We start from the raw sequence: 24,432 nt of genomic DNA, 5'->3' as shown, positions 1-24,432 counted from the left end.
TTATCTTCTATATTTTGTCCTACCTCCTTTTGAAGACAATGGGCTGCCTTTCTGGGTGCCTGGTGTCCTCTGCCAGCGTTCAGAAGTTGTTTTGTGGAATTTGCTCAGTGTTCAAATGTTCTATCGATGAATTTGTGGGGGAGAAAGTGATTTCCCCATCCTAATCCTCCGCCATCTTAGGACCCCCCCCCCCCCCATGGAATAAAGGTTCTTTACCTGCTGCGTGAAATGAATAGATGAAGATATAGTCACCGACTTTAGGGAAAGTACAGCTTAAAAAGGGAAATAAGCCATGTATTCAAAAGACTGTTACACATTTTTATAGTTTTGATTGCTTTGACTTGCTTATAAGGGACACAACCCCAGGGACTGTAGCCTGCCAGGCTCCTCTGTTCAAGGAATTCTCCAGGCCAGAATACTGGAGTGAGTACCCATTCCCTTCTCCAAGGGATCTTCCCAACAGAGGGATCTAAACCAGGTCTCCAATGTTGCGGGCAGATTTTTTTACCGATTGAGCTACCAGGGAAGACCAAGAATACCAGTTCAGTTCAGTTGCTCAGTCGTGTCCGACTCTTTGTGACCCCATGTATCGCAGCACGCCAGGCCTCCTTGTCCATCACCAATTCCCGGAGTTTACTCAAACTCATGTCCATCGAGTCGGTGATGCCATCTAGCCATCTCAACCTCTGTCTTCCCCTTCTGCTCCAGCCCCCAATCCCTCCCAGCATCAGGGTCATTTCCAATGAATCAACACTTCGCATGAGGTGACCAAAGTATTGGCGTTTCAGCTTCAGCATCAGTCCTTCCAATGAACACCCAGGACCGATCTCCTCTAGGATGGACTGGTTGGATCTCCTTGCAGTCCAAGGGACTCTCAAGATTCTTCTCCAACACCACAGTTCAAAAGCATAAATTTGTTGGCGCTCAGCTTTCTTCACAGTCCAACTCTCACATCCATACATGACCACTGGAAAAACCAAGCCTTGACTAGATGGACCTTTGTTGGCAAAGTAATGTCTCTGCTTTTTAATATGCTGTCTAGGTTGGTCATAACTTTCCTGCCAAGGAGTAAGCGTCTTTTAATTTCATGGCTGCAATCACCATCTGCAGTGATTTTGGAGCCCCAAAAAATAAAGTCTGACACTGCTTCCACTGTTTCCCCACCTATTTCCCATGAAGTGATGGGACCAGATGCCATGATCTTAGTTTTCTGAATGTTGAGCTTTAAGTCAACTTTTCCACTCTCCTCTTTCACTTTCATCAAGAGGCTTTTTAGTTCCTCTTCACTTTCTGCCGTAAGAGTGGTGTCATCTGCATGTCTGAGGTTATTGATATATCTCCCGGCAATCTTGATTCCAGCTTGTGCTTCTTCCAGCTCAGCGCTTCTCATGATGTACTATGTATATAAGTTAAACAAGCAGGGTGACAATATACAGCCTTGACATACTCCTTTTCCTATTTGGAACCAGTCTGTTGGTCCATATCCAGTTCTAAATGTTGCTTCCTGACCTGCATATAGGTTTCTCAAGAGGCAGGTCAGGTGGTCTGGTATTCCCATCTCTTTCAGAATTTCCCACAGTTTATTGTGATCCACAAAGTCAAAGGCTTTGACATAGTCAATACAGCAGAAATAGATGTTTTTCTGGAATTCTCTTGCTTTTTTGATGATCCAGCAGATGTTGGCAATTTGATCTCTGGTTTCTCGGCCTTTTCTAAAACCAGCTTGAACATGTGGAAGTTCAGGGTTCACATATTGCTGAAGCCTGGCTTGGAGAATTTTGAGCATTACTTTGCTAGCGTGTGACATGTGTGCAATTGTGCGGTAGTTTGAGCATTCTTTGGCATTGCCTTTCTTTGGGATTGGAATGAAAACGGACCTTTTCCAGTCCTGTGGCCACTGCTGAGTATTCCAAATTTGCTGGCATATTGAGTGCAGCACTTTCACAGCATCATCTTTCAGGATTTGAATTAGCTTGAGTGGAATTCTATCACCTCCACTAGCTTTGTTCGTAGTGATGCTTTCTAAGGTCCACTTGACTTCACATTCCAGGATGTCTGACTCTAGGTGAATGATCACACCATCGTGATTATCTGGGTCATGAAAATATTTTTTGTATAGTTCTTCTGTGTATTCTTGCCACCTCTTCTTAATATCTTCTACTTCCGTTAGGTCCATAACATTTCTGTCCTTTATCGAACCTATTTTTGTATGAAATGTTCCCTTGGTATCTCTAATTTTCTTGAAGAGATCTCTAGTCTTTCCCATTCTGTTGTTTCCCTATATTTCTTTGCATTGATAGCTGAGGAAGGCTTTCTCATCTCCTTGCTCTTCTTTGAAACTCTGCATTCAAATGGGTATATCTTTCCTCTTCTCCTTTGCTTTTCACTTCTCTTCTTTTCACAGCTATTTGTAAGGCCTCCTCAGACAACCATTATGCCTTTTTGCATTTTTTTCCGTGGAGATGATCTTGATCCTTGTCTCCTGTACAATGTCATGAACCTCTGTCCATAGTTCATCAGGCACTCTGTCGATCAGATCAAGTCCCTTAAGTCTATTTCTCACTCCCACTGTATAGTCATAAGGGATTTGATTTAGGTCATACCTGAATGGTCTAGTGGTTTCCCCCACTTTCTTCAATTTAAGTCTGAATTTGGCAATAAGGAGTTCATGATCTCAGCCACAGCCAGCTCCCGGTCTTGTTTTTGCTGACTGTATAGAGCTTCTCCATCTTGGGTGCAAAGAATATAATCAATCTGATTTCTGTGTCGACCATCTGGTGATGTTCATGTGTAGAGTCTTCTCTTGTGTTGTTGGAAGAAGGTGTTTGCTATGACCAGTGCGTTCTCTTGACAAAACTCTATTAACATTTGCTCTGCTTCATTCCATGCTCCAAGGCCAAATTTGCCTGTTACTCCAGGTGTTTCTTGACTTCCTACTTTTGCATTCCAGTCTCCTATAATGAAAAGGACATCTTTTTTGGGTGTTAGTTCTAAAAAGTCTTGTAGGTCTGCATAGAACCGTTCAACTTCAGTTTCTTCCGCGTTACTGGCCAGGGCATAGACTTGGATTACCTTGATATTGAATGGTTTGCCTTGGAAACGAACAGAGATCATTCTGTCGTTTTTGAGATTGCATCCAAGTATTGCATTTTGGACTCTTTTGTTGACCATGATGACTACTCCGTTTCTTCTAAGGGATTTTTGCCCACAGTAGTAGATATAATGGTCATCTGTGTTAAATTCACCCATTCCAGTACATTTTAGTTCACTTATTCCTAAAATGTCAATGTTCACTCTTGCCATCTCCTGTTTGACCACTTCCAATTTACCTTGATTCATGGACCTAACATTCCAGGTTCCTATGCAATATTGGTCTTTACAGCATCAGACCTTGCTTCTATCACCAGTCACAAGCACAACTGGGTGTTGTTTTTGCTTTGGCCCCATCCCTTCTTTCTTTCTGGAGTTATTTCTCCCCTGATCTCCAGTAGCATATTGGGCACCTACTGACCTGGGGAGTTTCTCTTTCAGTATCCTATCATTTTGCCTTTTCATACTGTTCATGGGGTTCTGAAGGCAAGAATACTGAAGTGGTTTGCCATTCCCTTCTCCAGTGGACCACATTCTGTCAGACCTCTCCACCATGACCCATCTGTCTCGGGTGGCCCAAAGTGGCATGGCTTAGTTTCACTGAGTTAGACAAGACTGTGGTCCATGTGATCAGATTGGCTAGTTTTCTGTGATTATGGTTTCAGTGTGTCTGCCCTCTGATGCCCTCTTGCAACACCTACTGTCTTACTTGGGTTTCTCTTACTTGAACATGGGGTATCTCTTTACGGCTGCTCCAGCAAAGCACATCCGCTGCTCCTTACCTTGAACAAGAAGTATTTCCTCATGGCTGCCCCTCCTGACCTTGAACGTGGAGTAGCTCCTCTTGGCTCTCCTGCGTGCACGCAGTCGCCACTCTTTGGATGTGGGGTAGCTCCTCTCGGCCCCCACTCCTGAACTCGGGCGTGGGGTAGCTCCTCTTGGCCGCTGCCCCTTGCCTTGGGTTTGGGGTAGCTCCTCTTGGCTGCCACCCCTGACCTCGGACGTGGGGTAGCTCCTCTCGGCCGCTGTTCCTGACCTCAGAGGTGAGGTAGCTCCTCTCAGTAGCATATCCCTTCTCCAGTGGGTCTTCCTGACCCAGGAATCCAACTGGGGTTTTCTACATTGCAAGCAGATTCTTTACCAGGTGAGCTACCAGGGAAGCCCTTATAAGGGGCAAACACTACTAATTACCTACTTAATATGTAATTAAAAAAATACAAGTTTATGCCTTAAAAAATTTTATTTATTTATTTTATTTTTGGCTGCACTGAGTCTTTGTTGCTGCATGTGGGCTACTCTCTAGTTGCCATGCACAGGGCTTCTCATTGTGGTCGTTCCTCTTGTCATGGAGTATGGGCTCTAGGGCACATGGGCTTAAGTGGCTGGACTCTACAAGATTCAGGTGACTGAAGCTCATGTTTGGGGTGTCTGTCATCAATGGATCCACTGACAATAGGAATTTTGTTGTAGTGTCATCTTTGTTCCAAGTGTACTGACAGATTTACTGTGGTAGGTAAAAGGTGAGGTCATGGCCTAAATAATGAACAGTCCAGTAATAATAATAATAATGACCACCTCTGAGGTCAGGAACAGCGGCCGAGAGGAGCTACCCTACGTCCGAGGTCAGGGGTGGCAGCCAAGAGGAGCTACCCCAAGCCCAAGGCAAGGGGCAGCGGCCAAGAGGAGCTACCCCACGCCCGAGTTCAGGAGAGGTTCATTGTTAAAAGTATATTGATGACGGAAATGAACATAGAAACAACAGGGAACATTCTTGGAATTCTCTGTCTTTGTCCCTGACCAGCACTCTTAGGGACATAAATCTTTTCCAAGGTGTCTTGGTGTTTCAGATTGTGGGGTGCTAGTATAAGCATCTGTTTTCAGGATGGCTTTTGTGATTTGTATCTCCTTTATCCTGGCCCTTCTTCAAAGAATATAGTCTAAGGCACAAAGGGCTCAGTGCCCAAAGAAGGCACAGAGAAAGAGTATGGGAATTCAGATGCTGGGGAAACTCAGAAGACTTCTCAGAAATTGTGACTTTAGAATTAGAACTTAAAAGATGGACTGTGTTTGTACATGGGTAAAAGATAGTGGGAATGGTAAAAGAATATCCCAGGAAGAGGTGAAAAGAGTGAACAAAAACAGAGGTGGGAAGTATGGTCTTGTATGATGAGCACAGCTTATACTTTTGGAATTTAGAGACATTAAGAAAACCTCAAAAGGGCCTTATGAAGCCTCATTCAACTCTGGAGTTTTTCTTGGGGTTGATGATCTATTCTAGTCCTAGGCAGCATGCAAATCAGATATGTCACCCCCTTCCCCAATCCAAGCCACCATGACCTCTCCTCATATTTATAATAACACCCACTTTCCATAGTATGGAGGTAAAAAGAATTTGTGGATACTATTTTATCACTCATGTAAATTCTCTTTGAGGGAGAGTAAACAAAATACTAAAGTCAGATCCTAGAAAGTACAAATTGAAAAACTAGGTGTCAATGCTCAGGGACATTTTAGAATTGATTAGTAAACTGATGGCTTGTGAGGAGCCAGAAAAGGTAAGGGATCACTAGGAGCCAGCCTACCAAAGGAAGTCAGTTTCTTCTCTGGATGTGGTTACTAGACTTCTAGACAAAGAACTCTTTAGTAATAATATATATTGACTCACCGCTCCAGTGCTGTGCAGCTGCCGCTCACCGCTTTAAAAACCACTATCATAGAAAACTAACCGATCTAATCACATGGGCCATGGCCTTGTCTAACTCAATGAAACTATGAGCCATCCTATGTAGGGTCACCCAAGACAGGCGGGTCATGGTGGAGAATTTTGAGGAAATGTTGTCTCCTGTAGAAGGGAATGGCAAACTACTTCAGTATTCCTGTCTTGAGAACCCCATGAAGAGTATGAAAAGGCAAGAAGATAGGACACTGAAAGATGAACTCGCTAGGTTGGTAAGTGCCCAATATGCTACTGCAGATTAGTGGAGAAATAACTCCAGAAAGAATGAAGAGATGGAGCCAAAGCAAAAACAACACCCAGTTGTAGATGTGACTGATGATAGAAGCAAGGCTTGATGCTGTAAAGAGCAATATTGCATAGGAACCTGGAATGTTAGGTCCATGAATCAAGGTAAATTGGAAGTGGTCAAACAGGAGATGGCAAGAGTGAACGTTGACATTTTAGGACTCAGTGAACTAAAATGGACTGGAATGGGTGAATTTAACTCAAATGACCATTATATCTACTACTGTGGGCAAGAATCATTTAGAAGAAATGGAGTAGCCATCATAGTCAACAAAAGAGTCCAAAATGCAGTACTTGGATGCAGTCTCAAAAACGACAGAATGATCTCTGTTCGTTTCCAAGGTAAACCATTCAACATCACGGTAATCCAAGTCTATGCCTGGATCAGTAACACTGAAGAAACTGAAGTTGAATGGTTCTATGAAGACCTACAAGACCTTCTAGAACTAACACGCAAAAAAGTTGTCCTTTTCATTATAGGAGACTGGAATGCAAAAGTAGGAAGTCAAGAAACACCTGGAGTAACAGGCAAATTTGGCCTTGGAGTACAGAATGAAGCAGAGCAAAGGCTAGTAGAGTTCTGCCAAGAGAACACACTGGTCATAGCAAATACACTTTTCCTACAACACAAGAGAAGACTCTACACATGGACATCACCAGATGGTTGACACAGAAATCAGATTGATTATATTCTTTGCAGCCAAAGATGGAGAAGCTCTATGCAATCAGCAAAAACAAGACTGGGAGCTGACTGTGACTGAGATCATGAACTCCTTATTGCCAAATTCAGACTTAAATTGAAGAAAGTAGGGAAAACCACTGGACCGTTCAGGTATCAGCTATATCAAATCCCTTATGACTATACAGTGGAAGTGAGAAATAGATTTAAGGGACTAGTTCTAATAACAGTGCCTGATGAACTATGGACAGAGGTTCATGACATTGCACAGGAGGCAGGGATCAAGAACATCCCCAAAAAAAGAAATGCAAAAAAGCACAATGGCTGTCTGAGGAGGCCTTACAAATAGCTGTGAAATGAAGAGAAGTGAAAAGCAAAGGAGAAAAGGAAACATATACCCATTTGAATGCAGATTTCCAAAGAATAGCAAGGAGAGATAAGAAAACCTTTCTCAGTGATAAGTGCGAAGAAATAGAGGAAAACAATAGATTGGGAAAGGTTAGAGATCTGTTCAGGAAAATTAGAGATACAAAGGGAACATTTCATGCAAAGATGGACTCAATAAAGGACAGAAATGGTATGGACCTAATAGAAGTAGAAGATATTAAGAAGAGGTGGCAAGAATACACAGAATAACTATACAAAAAAGATCTTCATGGCCAAGATAATCATGATGATGTGATCACTAACATAGAGCCAGAGTTCTTGGAATATGAGTCAAGTGGGCCTTAGGAAGCATCACTATGAAAAAAGCAAGGGGAGGTGATGGAATTCCAGTTGAACTATTTCAAATCCTTAAAGATAATGCTGTGAAAGTGCTGCTCACTCAATATGCCAGCAAATCTGGAAAACTCAGCAGTGGCCACAGAACTGGAAAAGGCCAATTTTCATTCCAGTCTCTAAGAAAGGCAATGCAAAGAATGTTCAAACTACTGCACAATTGCACTCATCTCACGTGCTAGCAAAGTAATGCTAAAAATCCTCCAAGCCAGGCTTGAACAATATGTGAACTGTGAACTTCCAGATGTTCAAGCTGGATTTAGAAAAGTCAGAGAAACCAGAGATCAAATTGCCAACATCCGCTGGATCATTGAAAATGCAAGAGAGTTCCAGAAAAACATCTATTTCTGCTCTATTGACTATGCCAAAGCCTTTGACTGTGTGGATCACAATAAACTGTGGAAAATTCTGAAAGAGATGGGAATACCAGATCACTTGACCTGCCTCTTGAGAAATCTGTATTCAGGTCAGGAAGCAACAGTTAGAACTGGACATGGACCAACAGACTGGTTCCAAATAGGAAAAGGAGTATGTCAAGGCTGTATGTCACCCTGCTTATGTAACTTATATGCAGAGTACATCATGAGAAACGCTGAGCTGGAGGAAGCACAAGCTGGAATCAAGATTGTCGGGAGAAATATCAATGACCTCAGATATGGAGTTGGCACCACCCTTATGGCAGAAGGTGAAGAGGAACTAAAAATCTCTTGATGAAAGTGAAAGAGGAGAATGAAAAACTTGGTTTCAAGCTCAACATTCAGAAAATTAAGGTCATGGCATCCAGTCGCATCACTTCATGGGAAATAGGTGGGGAAACAGTGGAAACAGTGGCAGACTTTATCTTCTTGGGCTCCAAAATCACTGCACATGGTGACTGCAACCATGAAATTAAAAGATGCTTACTCCTTGGAAGGAAAGTTATGACCAACCTAGAAATCATATTAAAAAGCAGAGTTATTACTTTGCCAACAAAGGTCCACCTAATCAAGGGTATGGTTTTTCCAGTCGTCATGTATGGATGTGAGAGTTGGACTGTGAAGAAAGCTGAGCACCAACAAATTTATGCTTTTGAACTGTGGTGTTGGAGAAGACTCTTGAGAGTCCCCTGGACTGCAAGGAAATCCAACCAGTCCATCCTCAAGGCGATCAGCCCTGGGTGTTCATTGGAAGAACTGATGCTGAAGCTGAAACTCCAATCCTTTGGTCACCTGATGCGAAGAACTGACTCATTTGAAAAGACCCTGATGCTGGGAAAGATTGAGGGCAGGAGGAGAAGGGGACGCAGAGGATGAGATGTTTGGATGGTCACTGACTCAATGGACATTAGTTTGGGTAAACTTGTGAGTTGATGATGGACAGGGAGGCCTGGCGTGCTGCAGTCCATGAGGTCACAAAGTTCGAAATGACTGAACACTGAGCTGAATTGAACTGATATTGACTTCGGTGTATTTTCTCTGTGATATCTTTGTGTGCAGAATGCAGATACATGGACTGAATGATGGAACAGAGCAAAGTTAATAGTTTGAACCCTCAAATAATTGACTTATGTTTTTCTATCAGCCTAAAGTAGATTTCCAGTGCCACGTTGGAGCTGCTTCTTTTCTAGTCAACATTTTAATCTAGTATATGTGTGAAGACCTAGACAGTGAGCTGATCGAATTGCAGATGACATAAAGCTTGGACAATAATATGCTGAATGTCAGACTCAAGATACAAAAAATTCTTGGACAAGCTGGAATAGCAAGTCAAAACAAACACAATAACACTAACTAATAACATAATAGATCTTGTTTTTGCAACTGCAAATGTTTAGGACAGGGAAATCTGACTGGATTTCAATTCTTGTAGCTAAGACTTGGGAGTTGTATTTGACAACAAACTCAGTATGAGCCAAAATTATGACGTGGCAATCACAGACTGCTTTTTCAATATGCAGATCAAAGGAAGGCTAGCTCCAGCATAATGTAGACCTTCAGAGACTTTCTGCCCTTGGTTTTTAGAGCACTGTACTCTACTGGTTCTCCTATTTCTCCTCTGGTTATTCTTCAGTCTCATTTGAGAACTCTTCCCTTGTCTGTCTCTCCCCATCCCATGTTTTATTGAGATATTATTTGATAAATAAAAATTGCATATTTTAAGGGGTAAAATGTGATATTTTGATGTATATATTCATTGTAAAGTGATTGCCACAATCTATATAATTAGCATAGTCTTTCCCCAGAGTTTGATGTTTAATTCTCTTCTCTTTCCATTCTATACTTTTTCTGAGGTTAAGTTCATCTATTTCCATACATTTGGATGTCTCCCATATACTGAGGATTCCCAAATCTTTATCCCCCTCATTGTCATCATCACTGTCTTAGTCCAGGCCCTTGTTGTCTCTTTTTAGACTACAGAAGTAGCCTCTTAGTTGTCTTCTTTTTGTACCATTCCCATTGCTTTTATTCCACTGTTTATGTAAACACTGGAGTTGTCCTTTTAAGTCAGAGGCTAGACCCTGTCACTCTTCTCCTTTAATAATTCCTAAATAATTAAATCTAAACGCCTGAATCTGGCATTCAAGGGCACTCACAATCTGGCCGCTGTCACTTTTTTCTGATATTATCTCTCATTACATTTCTCCAGGATGCTACAATACGTAGTGAGCACTGTAGGCCATGGCTACAGTGCCATCTCCTTTAGTCACAGCTGATTAATCACTCTTAGCTCAATACTTCACGTACTTCTCTGCCTTCATGTTCTTGCTTGTGATGTTCTCTCAGTCTGGATTGATCTCTGTCACTATTTTTATTTACTGAAATCAAACTCATCTTTCGTTTCTTAGCTCCAATGCTATTTCTCTAAAAAGTTAGCCATGATTGCCCTCTCAGGTTGAATGGTACTTTTCTTTTAAATCTCATAGCTCTTTGCTTATATGTTATCATATTATTTCTTTCCTCCCGGTTGGTTTTAATGTTTATTATGTACATATCTGTCAGTTCTCCTGGACTGTAAACTAAACCTTAAACACTCTGCTATACTTTTAAGTAAATGTCTGTTTGTTTTTAAATTAAAGACAGTAGTACTTGTGATAGATTTTGGTTAAGGAGATGAGAGTACAGCCTCAGTTTTGGAGTACTCTACCTTGCCTTATTTCTGGGATCCAGTATTCTGGATAAAAAGCATGAGAGTTTCCCAGATGCTCATTTTCAGTACATGACTTAGTTTCGAGAGCTAGGAAATGTTCTTGGAGAAAGTAATTTGATAAGTGCAATAAAAGAACTGCAATGATGGCATACTAATGAGAATTGTCAGTAATGAGGGGCTGGCTCCAACTCTTTAGGGGATGCCAAAAGCCTAATGAGTCTATTTGCAGGGAGGAGAAAACAAGGAGAAGGACAATTATTTACACAGATGAGAACTTTCTTCCTCTATGAAATTCCTGAATGCCAGAGGGTTCCTGGCAGTCTACTGAGTACAGCTCTATTATAATGCTGTGAAGATGAGGTTTTGAGGCCAAGAAAGGTGTGGGAGTCAGAAATATTTTTGGTATTAGGTGGATCTTTCTCTTCCTTCTGACTTAGATATAGTTGCCTTCCCCAACTTCTTGGAGAACTACAATAAACAGATTCATTTCAGTGTTCATCTCTGTACCTTCAAGCATCCTTTAACCCTCAGGAATATCCTCCCTTAGCCAACTAACCCCTCAAAGAGCTAAGAAAGAAGTCCATGAAGGGGTATTGATGATTGATGATAGCTTAGCTGTTCTTCCTGAGAGACTTGAGATTTTTCTTGGACAATAACTAGGGGTGAAGGATGGTGGTTGGGAATTTTCACCACAAGTGGATATTACTTTGTTGTTTCTTTTGATTATAAAAATCTTATATGTTTAATGTTAAAAGTTCCAATGCTACAGAAAAGAAAAAAAAAAGAGTTAAAAAGTAAAAGTTAGCTAAAGCCTTACCACTCAGAAAAGAATGACCATTAGCTTTATAGTGAACTTCCTTTCAGACGCTTCTCTCTTTACACAAATGTAAGCACATATATATTCAAAATTTTAAATAAATGAGAGTATAGTATATATCTTATTAGAATTAAATTCCATTCTCTTCCTAGTTATTAGAACAATGCCTGGTACAAAATAGATACTAAATAAAAGTCTGCCTAATGGATAAATATTCCATTTTGAAATATTCTTTAAAAATCTAATAATGTATCTTTCCACATCAATATATATTAAATTCCTTTAAAAACTGTCTGCATTACATTTAGTTGAACATGGATATTTTATTTAACTAGTTTCCTATTTATGGCATTTAAGTTTGTCTAGATTTTTGCTCTTAGAAACAATCTTGGATGCACAGTTTTATTCTTTATTTTGTTTTCTTTTTATTATAAGCATCTTGAGTACATGTGATTTTAAACATATCTCTAAATTCATTACAGAAGAGTTATCACATCTATTTTCTGAAATAAAACTAGTGTCAAAGTAGCTGCATGCATAGTTTTACACTTACATCTTTGCACAGTTCTCTGCTTATCTTCTCCTTAGGTCACCTTCTCCTAATGGGAATCACTATGTCAAAGGGTATGTGTATTTTGAATTTTAATAGATTGTCAAACTTCATTTTACAAACTGTGTGAAGATTTTTAATCAACAAAGTTTTATAATACACAACTAATTGTAAGGCTGGTATCAGAATTCTAGGGCTCATACATAAAAACAACATGCAAGAATATATGTGAAAGGGGACAAGGTTAGGACAAGAAAAAGAAAGTAGAAGGCTAGGAAAGAAGTCACATGGAACTGCCAAAATTATCAGATCACTAGAATTTATCCCCACCTCTTATGATGCCTTTGAACTGTGGTGCTGGAGAAGACTCTTGAGAGTCCCTTGGGCAGCAAGGAGATCAAACCAGTCAATCCTAAAGGTAATCAACCCTGAATATTCATTGGAAAGATTGATGCTGAAGCTCAAGTTCCAATACTTTGGCCACCTAATGCGAAGAGCTGACTCATTATAAAAGACCCTGGTGCTGGGAAAGATTGAGGGCAGGAGGAGAAGGGGACGACAGAGGATGAGATGGTTTGATAGCATCATCTACTCAATGGACATGAGTTTGGGCAAACTTTGGGAGACGGTGAAAGACAAGGAAGTCTGGTTTGCTGCAGTCCATGGGGTGTCAAAGAGTTGGACATGACTGAGTGACTGAACAACAACTTGCCATGTCAAAAATAATTATGAGGCAAGAGTGACCAGATGGCAGAATAGGGAGACCCTGAACTCACTTCCTCCCATAGGCACACCAAAATTACAACTATTTACAGAGCAACCACTGGAGAGAAAAATTGGAAGACTAGCAGAAAAGATCTATAAATAAAGATATAAAGATGGAACCATAACAAGATGAGAAAGAAGGGCAGAGAAGGGGTATAATCAAGATCCACACCCCCTAGATGGGCAACCCACAAGTCACAGGGTAATTACAATTGTAGAGAGTCTTCTCAAGGAGTAAGGGGTCTACCTATGCATTGGGCTCCCAAGCCTGGGGGACCTGTACTGGGAGGATGAGCCCCCAGACTGTTTAGCTTTGAAGGCCAGGGGGCTTACTTTTGGGAGAGCCAGAGAGCTGTGGGAAAAAGAGATTACACTCTTAAAGGACACACACAAAGTCTCTCATGCTCTGGGACCCAGGGCTGAAGCAATAATTTGAAAGGAGCATGGGCTTTCCTGGTAGCTGAAATGGTAAAGAATCTGCCTCAAATGCAGGAGACCTGGGTTCAGTCCTTGGGTTGGGAAGATCCCCTGGAGGAGGGCATGGTAACCAACTCCAGTATTCTTGCCTGGAGAATCCCATGGACAGAGGAGCCTGGTGGGCTGCAGTCCATTGGGTCGCAAATGACCTCAGTCAGACACGACTGAAGTTACTTCATGCTCATGCATGCATATATATGTATATATGATTCCAACCAAAAGCAGCATAATGCACAGTTTTTTCAAGTGCACATGGAACTACCTTCAGGATTAGTTCAGTTCAGTTGCTCAGTTGTGTCCGACTCTTTGTGACCCCATGTACTGGAGCACACCAGGCCTCCCTGTCCATCACTAACTCCCGGAGCTTACTCAAACTAATGTCCATCGAGTCAGTGATACCATCCAACCATCTCATCCTCTGTCGTCCCCTTCTCCTCCCACATTCAATCTTTCCCAGCATCAGGGTCTTTTCCAGTTTCCCCCTCAGTCAGTCTCTCCCATCAGGAAGCTTCCATAAGCCTCTTAATCTTCTCCATCAGAGGCACAGACAGACTGAAAACCATAATCACAGAAAACTAACCAATCTGATCACATGGACCACAGCCTTGTCTAACTCAATGAAACTATGAGCCATACTGTATAGGGTCACCCAAGACAGATGGGTCATGGTGGAGAGTTCTGACAAAACGTGGTCCACTGGAGAAGGGAATGGCAAACTACTTCAGTATTCTTGCCTTGAGAACCCCATGAACAGTATGAAAAGGAAAAAAGATAGAACACTGAAAGATGAACTCCCTAGGTCAGTAGGTGCCCATTATGCTACTGGAGAAGAATGGAGAACTCCAGAAAGAGTGATTCTCCAGGATAAGTCCATGCTAAGCCACAAAGCAAGTGTGAAGTAAATTTAAGAAGATTATAATAATATCAAACATCATTTCTGACCACAACACTTTAAGATTAAAAAAACAACTATAAGGAAACTGAAAGATGTAGAAAACAAACATGTTTACCAAAGGGAGAAGGAGGGGTGGGATGAAGAGATTGGGAGATTGGGATTCACACACACACACACACACACACACACACACACACACACACATACACACACACACACACACATATTATTGATACTATTCATAAAATAGATAAGTAATGAGAACCTACTGTATAGCTCTGTTTTTGTTCAGTTGCGAAGTTGTGTCTGATTCTTTGTGACCCCATGGACTGCAGCACTTAGTGTTCTGTGATGACCCAAATGGGAAGGAAATCCAAAAAAGAGGTGATCTATGTATATATATAGCTAATTCACTTTTCTGTACAGCAGAAACTAATACAACATTGTAAAGCAACTATATTCCAATAAAAATTAAAAGTGAAAACTGTAAAAAGAAACCCCACAAATTCATGGAGGCTAAGCAAGATACTACTAAACAACCAATGAATTACAAGGATGAAATTTTAAAATACCTGGAGATGAATGAAGAGGAAAATACAACAATCTGAAATCTATGAGATGCAGCAAAAGCTGTTCCAGAAGGAAATTTTATAATGATACAAGCTTATTTCAGGAAACAAGAAATACTTTAAATAAACAACCTAACGTTACCCATGAAAGAACTAGAAAAAAAAGAGAACAAACAACACAAAGTTAGTAGAAGGAAAGAAATCAGAGGAGAAATAAATGAAATTGAGACTAAAAAACAGAAAAGATCAATGAAACTAAGGGCTGGTTCTTCAATTAAACAAAATTGACAAACCTTAGTCAGACTCATCAGGAAAAAAAAGAGAAGGAGCCCAAATAAAGGAAATCAGAAATGAAAAAAGAAAAGTTACAACTTACACCACAGAAAAAGATTAGTACAAGCAATTATACACCAATAAAATGGACAATCTAGAAAAAATGGACAAATTCCTAGAAATGTAAATCTCCCAAGACTGAACCACAAAGAAACAGAAATTATAAACAGGCTTATTTACAAGTAGTGAAATTGAATCAGTAATAATAATTAAATAAACTACCAACAAACAAAATTCCAGAACCAGATGACTTCAGAGAATTCTATCAAACATTTAGAGAAGAATTAACATCGATCCTCCTCAAACTGTCCTAAGAAATTATGGAAGATGAAGTGCTTCTGAACTCATTCTAATAAGGCCAGCATCACTCTGATACCAAAATCAGGCAAAGATATCACAAAAAAGAAAATTACAGGTCAACAATATCACTGTTGATCATAGATTCAAAAGATTCTCAACAAAATATTAGCAAACCAAATTCAACAATACATTAAAATAATCATATACCATGATCAAGTGGAACCCCATTTGCAAACTGGGGGATGCAAATGCAGTTCAATATTCAGAAAACAATCAATATAATAAACCACATTAACTAATTGAAGAACAAAAATCATAAAATCATTTCAATAAATGCAGAAAAAACTTTTGACCAAATTTGACATTCATTTGTGATAAAAACTCTCAGCAAAGTGACTTTAGGGGGAATATACCTCAACATAATACAGGATACCTATGACAAGTCCTTAGCTAACACTATACTCAATGGTGGAAAGCTGCAACCATTCCCTCTAAGATCAGGACCAAGACAAGGATATCCATTCTTGCCACTTTTATTCAGCATAGTATTGGAAGTCTCCCATCAGCATCAATCAGACAAGAAAAATAAATAAAATAATTCTAATTGTAACAAAATAAGTAAAACAGTCACTGTTTGCAGATGACATTATGCTATATAGAAGATCCTAAGATGGCACCAAAAAATTCTAATTCTAATGAATCAGTAAATTTCCAGGATATAAAATTAATACACAAAAATCTGTTACATTTCTATATGCTAACAACAAACTATCAGAAAGAGAAATTAAGAAATCAATCCCATTTAAAAATGTATCATACTGTCTTGATGACTGTGGCTTTGTAATAGAGCCTGAAGTCAGGCAGGTTGATTCCTCCAGTTCCATTCTTCTTTCTCAAGATTGCTTTGGCTATACACATGTAAATCCATGGCTGATTCATGTCAATGTATGGCACAAACCACTACAATATTGTAAAGTAATTAGCTTCCAACTAATAAGAATAAATGAAAAAAATGTATCATAAAGAAAAAAATACCTAGGAATAAATCTAAACAAGAAAGTAAAAGATCTACACTTGAAAAATTATAAGAGTCAATTTCTTGAAAGAAATTGAAAGAAAGAAATTGAAATCGACATAAATAAATGTGAAGAAATATAATTTTCATGGATTGGAAGAATGAATATTGTTAAAATGACCATACTACCAAAGGCAATCTACAGATTCAATGCAAGCCCTGTAAAAATACCACTGGAATTTTTCACAGAATGAGAACAAACAATTATAAATTTGTATGGAAACACAAAGGACCCAAATAGTCAAAACAACCCTGAGAAAGAAGGGAAAAGCTTGAGTTATCACACTTCCTAATTTCAGGCAATACCACAAAGCTACAGTAATGAAAACAGTATGGTACTGGCAAAAACAAACAGACAGACAGACACATAGATCAGTGGAACAGAATAGAGAGCCCAGAAAGGAACCCACACTTAAACAATTAGATTGACTAATTGACAAGAGTGAAGAATATACAATGTGGAAAAGGAAGCTTCTTCAATAATGGTTTTGGGAAAACTGGACAGCTACATTTAAAAGAATCAAACTGGACTTCTCTCCCACACCATGCACAAAAAATTCAAAGTGTGTTAAAGACTTAAATGTGAGACATGAAATAAAAAAAATTCCTGGAAGAAAACATAAGCAGTAATCTCTTTTATATTGGTCTTAGTAATACATTTTTGGGAGCATGTCTCCTCAGGCAAAGGAAACAAAAGCTAAAACAAATAAACAAATGGGACTACATCAAACTAAAATTTTTTTGCACAGCAAAGGGAACTATCATTCCACCACCAAAGCTACCTATTGAATGGGAAAAGATACTTGCAAACAATATATTCAACAAGGGGTTAACATCCAAAGTATACACTGAACTCATACAACTCAATATAAAAAAATAAATAATCCAATTTAAAAATGGGTGGAAGATCTGAATAGACATTTTAAAAATGAGGATATACAGATGGCCAAGAGGTGCATGAAAAGATGCTCAAAATCACTAATTCTCTGGTAAATGCAAATTAAAACCACAATGAGATATTGCCTCACACCTGTAAAAAGGCTATTATCAAAAAAACAACAAAGAACATTTTTGGCAAGGCTGTGAAGAAAAGGGTTTTCTTTTGTATTGTTGGTGGGATTATAGATTGGTGGAGCTGCTATGGAAAATAGTATGGAGGTTCCTTAAAAAATTAGAAATAGAACTAACATATGACCCAGCAATTTCACTCCTGTTTATTCACCCTAAGAAGACAAAAACACTAGTTAGAAAAGATGTATGGGTTTTTCTTTCTGACTTACTTCACTCTGTATAATAGGCTCCAGTTTTATCCACCTCATTAGAACTGATTCCAATACAGTATATTAACACATATATATGGAATTTAGAAAGATGGTAATGATGACCCTATATGCAAGATAGCAAAAGAGACACAGATATAAAGAACAGACTTTTGGACTCTGGGAGAAGGTGAGTGTGGGATGATTTGAGAGAATAGCACTGAAACATGTATATTACCATATGTGAAATAGATCGCCAGTCCAAGTTTGATGAATGAAACAGGGCACTCAAAACCAGTGCACTGGGACAACCCTGAGGGATGGGATGGGGAGGAAGGTGGGAGGGGGGTTCAGGATGGGGGACACATGTACACAAATGGCTGATTCATGTCAATGTATGGCAAAAACCACTACAATATTGTAAAGTAATTAGTCTCCAATGAAAATAAATTAATTAAAAAAGAAAAGATATATGCACTCCAAAGTTTACTGAAGCAATATTTGCAATAGCTAAGATATTAAAGCAATGTAAATACCCATATATAGTCTAATGGATAAGGAAGTTGTGTATATATATGAATTTTACTCAGCCATAATAAATGAATGAAATTTTGTCATTTGTGACAACATGGATGGACCTAGAGGGTATTAAGCCAAGTGAAATAAGTCAGACAGAGAAAGACAAATATTGTATGATTCCAGTTATATGTGAAATGTAAAAAAAAAAAACCAGATAAGCATAGTAAAACAGCAACAGTTATAGAATACAAATATGTAGTTGCCAGAGAAGAAGGTGAGGAGAGGAAAGAAATGGGTGATGCAGATTAACAGATACAAACTACCAGTTGCAAAATACATGAATCATGGGTATGAAATGTACAGTGTGGGGAATATAGTCAATAACTATGTAATACTCTGTATGGTGACATATTGTAACTAGACTTATCATGGTGTCACTTTTGCAACTTATAGAAATATCAAATCACTATGTTGTGTAACAGGGCTTCCCTCATGGCTCAGATGATAAAGAACCTGCCTGAAATGCAGGAAACCCAGGTTCGACCCCTGGGTTGGGAAGATCCCCTGGAGAAGTGAGTGGTTACCCACTCCAGTATTCTTGCCTGGAGAAATCCGTGGACAGAGCAGACTGGTGGGCTATATTCTATGGGGTCACAAAAACTAACACAATGTTGTAAGTCAATTATACCTGAAAAAGAACCAAGGAGCCTCATAGAAAAAGAGATCAGATTTGTTATTACCAGAGATTGGGGGTAGGAGGGGGATTGGATGAAGGCAGTCAAAAGGTACAAATCTCCAGTTGTAAGATAAATGTACAGGAATATAATGTACAACACAATAAACACAATTAACACTGCTGAATGTTTTATGTGAATGTTGAGTAAACCCTAAGAGTTCTCATAATAGGGAAATACACACACACAGACACACACACACACACACACACACACATATTCTATTTTTAAATTTTTTAAATATATGAGATGACAGATATCCACTAAAATTATTTTGATAATCACTTCATGATGTATGTAAATCAAATCATTATGTTGCACACCTTGCACTTATACAGCAACTTATATCACTTATATCTTAATGAAACTGGAAGAAAAAATAGGAGAAAAATATTAAATAAAAGAATACAATTGCTGGCTCATAAAATTATTGAATATAAGAATATTGAATGTTGACATGGATGTTGGAAACACTCGTATACTGCTCAAGGAAAGAGAATTGGTACAATTTCTCTGGAGAGCAATTTAACAGCATATATCAAAATTTTTCTTCCCCTTAAAGCCAATAGTTTCACTTATGTTTTTATCCTAAAGGAAATAATGTGAACAAAGGCCTAGCTATATATGAATTATTTAATAAATGATATTGGGACAGCTATCAATTTATGAAGAAGTAGATTCAGATCCTCTCCTTGTACCATGCACAAAAAATTCATAGAATTTGAGACACACATGTAAAAGGTAAGCTATAAACGTATCATAAGAAAATTAGAATATTTGTATGACTTCTCTTTGGTTTTCTGTTTTTTTTCCAGTATCTTAGTTTGTCTCATGGTTATAATATTTTATATCTGAGTATAATAAATTTTTTTCTTTTGATCTCTTCATTTTACTGTTTCATTTGATTTGTTTTGTTCTTTATCTTTCTATAGAAGGTCTTTGCATAGGAATAGGACTTATCAACTAGCGATCTTCACTCTAAGATTATTGAGTGAGAATAGCTAGCTCACTCATGACCCCAAAATGACAATATGGATAGGTCTTTTCTCTGATTAACAGTTTTAATTTCTTCAAGATGAATTCTTCAGTTTTCTGCCTGAAAGATATATAATTGACTGCTTTGAAACCAAGGTATTTAGAGAGGGAAAATAATCTTATTGTAGACTTTCATTTTGTACCTCTATTTTCAGTATGACACCATTTCCTAACTTTCACTCTACCTGAGGTGTCTGGCTCTGGGTCTTCTGTGGATTGAACAAACTTTCAGTCTTCTGGTAACACTTCAGGTAAAAAGTGTTTTCCTGGCTGAGCAGGGTGAGGGAAGGGATTGAAAGGTTGTTGCTGAATCACACAAAGATGCTGGGGTTCTTGGCCTCGAGAGGAGAAGAATTCAATCTGGGGCTAGAGACAAGGCTTGATCGTTCAGAGCTTTTGTGTAATAAGGTTTTATTAAAGTGTAAATGAGATAGAGAAAGCTTCTGACATAGAGATCAGAAGGGGGCAGAAAGAGTACTCCCTTGCTAGTGTCAGCAATGGAGTTATATACTCTCCAATGAATCGAAAGAGTGTCTGGAGGTTGTAAAGACCTCACCAGACCTACTCCCATAATTTACATTTTAAGATAACAGAATTAGCCAGAAGGTTTAAGCCAGAGACTGTCCTCAGGCAGGATACATCATTGTTATATAATCCTAAGGAATGTAGAGGAAAAAAAGTAAAAAATTTGTCCTTTCTTCCTCCTTGAGTATTCCAGACCTCTCTCTCCTTGGGGACCCCTAGACTTCCTATCAACCTACCTAGAAAATGACTCTCTCATTCCCCCCTTTTCTTTTAGGAGAATTATGTTGCCAAGGGAAACAGGCGTCATTTTCATTCCATAACTACTTCCTGCTGTTTAGGGGCATAGTTCCTAAACTGTTGAGGCAACATATTCTCCTAACCCTCATATTGAGGGTCTCTGATCCAGGGGCCCCAAGTAATAGTTGGAGGAGGCTGTGGCACTCATAGGAGCTTAGAAAACCATTTTTAAATTAAAATCCCTTAGATGGTTAGAAAACCCCATTATACAGTTACAGACGTAAGGCAAAATAGTCATTAAACCAAATTAAAATCAAAATGAAAAGTCACATTATGTCCATAGTTACATCAGTCCGTGTTAAGGTTGTTAGATGTCATCAGTTTAAGAATAGGCATCACATGTGATTGCTGTCGAAGGTATTTGCAGATTTGAAGAAAGTATTTTCCTTGAAGTGGAGATGTCCACCACGGGAAGCCTTCCACTGATGAAGAGGGGAGTGCTCCACAGACTCAGCAGTTAGACTGATTATGAAATGCAGCGTAGGAGTGAGTCCAGGACAGGAAGGCATTGTCTTGAGGATCAAACGGAAGACTCAGGATTTTTGGAGTCAGCAGAAGTAAATATTTCCATGTCAGGATTGTCAAATGGGGAATCCATTAGATCTTCCCGAGCTGCATAGTTTGTAGTTAGGAATTGGGAACAATCATGATCAGGTGTTTCATTTTCCTTCTCAGGAAGGCAAGTGGCAGGATTTAAATTTCCACAAATTTTAAGCTTAGTTACTGGTCCGTCTAACAACAATGACTGATATTTAAGAAACCTACTGTCTGTCATCCAAATATTAACCTTAGAATTTAAGATTCCACTCACATCATGAGAAGTCAGTACAGTAAGGTTTCATCCATTAATTATTTTTAAAGTTTCAGGTGCTAATAAGGCCATTGCCCCAATTACTCTTAGGCAGTGGGGCCACCCACGCAAAATTACATCTAATTCTCTGCTTAGATAAGCAATAGGTTGCTGGTGAGGTCCTCCGGGTTGTGTCAAAACTCCCAAGTACATACCTTATCTTTCAGTGACAAACAAATTAAATTCTGACCCTGCGGGCAAGCTCAGAGCAGGAGCTTGCAGGAGGTCAGTCTGAAGAACCTTAAAAGCCTTTTGAATATCTGGAGACCAAACCAGTTTGTCAGTTTGGGCCTGCTGAGTTTCAGCTATAAGTTTATATAAAGGCCGGGCAAGTTCCCCATAACCCGGAATCCAAATACAACAGTAGCCTGTGATTCCCCAAAATCCTCTCAATTGTCTTAAAGTCATAGACATATAGGTTTAATTCTCTCAGGGCCTATGGCCCTAGTCCCTTCTGATATGATTAGGCCCAGGTATCTAACAGATTGTTGACAAAGCTGAGCCTTTTCTCTTGATGCCCTGTAACCACAGCCTGCCAGAAAGTTTAAGAAATCTTCTGAGGCTCGTGAACAAGCTTCCTCTGTTTCAGCACAGAGCAAAATATCATCTACATCTTGTAACACCACCACTTCAGAGCTATTAAAGCTTTGTAAATCCCGGGACAAACTTTGTCCAAATAAGTGAGGACTGTCACAAAATCCCTGGGGCAAAACTGTCCAGGTTAATTGAGAAGCTGGCTGTGTAGGGTATTCAAAGGCAAATAGAAATTGACTTTCCTCCACCAAAGGCACTGAATAGAAGACATCTTTTAAATAAATTACTGAGAAATATTTGGCTCCTTCAGGAATTTCAGACAATAGAGTATAAGGATTAGGCACCATGGGGTGTAAAGGAACTACAGCCTCATTTATTATTCATAAATGTTGAACTAGTCTACATTTACCATTTGATTTCTTTATACCCCAAATAGGAGTGTTGCATGGACTGTCACAGGGAATTAATAGTCCCTGCTCCTTTAAATTCTCAATGATGGGTTTTAACTCTTCCTTAACCTCAGGTTTCAGTGGATACTGCTTCTTATGTGGAAATAAGTGCAGGTCTTTGAGCTTGACAACTACAGGAATAGCATTTTGTGCTCGACCCACAGATTTTCCATCAGCCCATACTCTAGGATTTTCCATTTTGTTTGATTAAAGGGAGAGAAAGGGAAGGCTCCATATTCATGAAAACAGAGGCATGGACCTTGTTCAGCATATCCCTCCCCAAAAAGGGTGAGGGAGACTCTGGCACAATCAGGAACTCGTGTGAAAATAGCACTGAATCCCTGTCACAACTGACAGATACACTGAAGTAATACGTTTTGGCTCATCCACACAGTCCCATTATGGAAGTGGATCAGGAAGAAAGTGGGCCAGGGGCTTCAGTAAGCACGGAGTAAGTTGCCCCAGTATCTAAAAGGATTTCGATGAATTGGCCCCCCACAGTTATTAATACCTGGGGATCCTCAGGTGTAATTAGGAAGGGAGCTTGTGTGGGGACCCCCAGGCACCTTCATTCCTGATTGTCTTGAGGGTCAAACCCCTGAAACCTACACCTCTGGGGGCAGTCTCTCTTCCAGTGTGTCCTTTGCAGACCGGACATGGAGCCAAGGGCAGCTTAGGTGCCTGAGGGCAATTCCGCTTGAGATGCCCCTCCTTTCCACAGTAATAACAACCCCATCCCTATTCACCTGGGTCCCTCAGGGCATTTTTCTCAGGTTGTAAAAGAATGGTTCTCATAGCCATTGCGAGGGCTTCCGCCTGTTCCTTTGTCTTTTTCTGCCTTTCTTTCTTTTCCTCTTATTCTCTACCATCATAGACTGTCTAAGCCAGTTGTAACAGATTATCTAAAGACTGATTTGGTCCATATGCCCATTTTAATAGCTTACGGCAGATACCTGGAGCCGACTGAGTGAGAAATCTATCCTTTAAGATCACTTTTCCCTCTTCACTTTCGGGATCAATCTCAGTGAATCTGTGAAGGGCTTCTCTCAGTCTATCTAGGAATTTACCAGGAGCTTCCTTCTCCTCCTGTTCTATATTTGCCAATTTGCCAACATTTAAAGGCTTAGCACATGCCTGCCTGAGTCCTTCAAGAATACATCTGACAAAATGACTCTGATCCCGTCTTCCTTTCTCTGTGTTGTAGTCCCAGTCTGGTTCTGTAATTGGGACCTCCTGATTCCAGTGGGGAGGGCAGTTATCTCGGCCTCCTTCTTCCCTACTGATTCATTACCAAGCCATTCATCTCCATAAGCAATCACTTTTCCCAAAACTCGGCTTTTTGAGTCAGGAGTCAGCGTTTGTCCCAAGATATACATCACATCCTTCCAAGTAAGGTCATAAAGCAGAGTAACACCTTTAAAAGCTCTAATATATTTTCCAGGGTCCTCTAAATAGTCTCCCAGATCCTCCTTGATTCTTTGTATTTCTTGATAAGAAAAAGGTTTCTTAACTCTCATAGACTGGTTATTTCCCCCAGTGGGTGCTTCATGAAGAGGCAACAGCTTGTGTGGCTGTTCCTCAGTCTCTCTGGCTGCTCTGTGCATATGATCCCAGGGATAGATTGGAGAAACCTGCTTTTCTTTATCTCTTTGTCTCCTGTCCTCCATCTCATCTAGCAGAGTAGGAGGACAGGAGGGAGTTGAAGGAGTCACACTCAAATCTATACCCTTAGTACCTAAATCTGGCATATTT

Source organism: Muntiacus reevesi, chromosome X, assembly GCF_963930625.1.
Source record: "Muntiacus reevesi chromosome X, mMunRee1.1, whole genome shotgun sequence".
NCBI classification, from domain to species: Eukaryota; Metazoa; Chordata; class Mammalia; order Artiodactyla; family Cervidae; genus Muntiacus; species Muntiacus reevesi.
The sequence above is the reverse complement of the archived record's forward strand: the minus strand, read 5'-3'. Positions refer to the sequence as shown.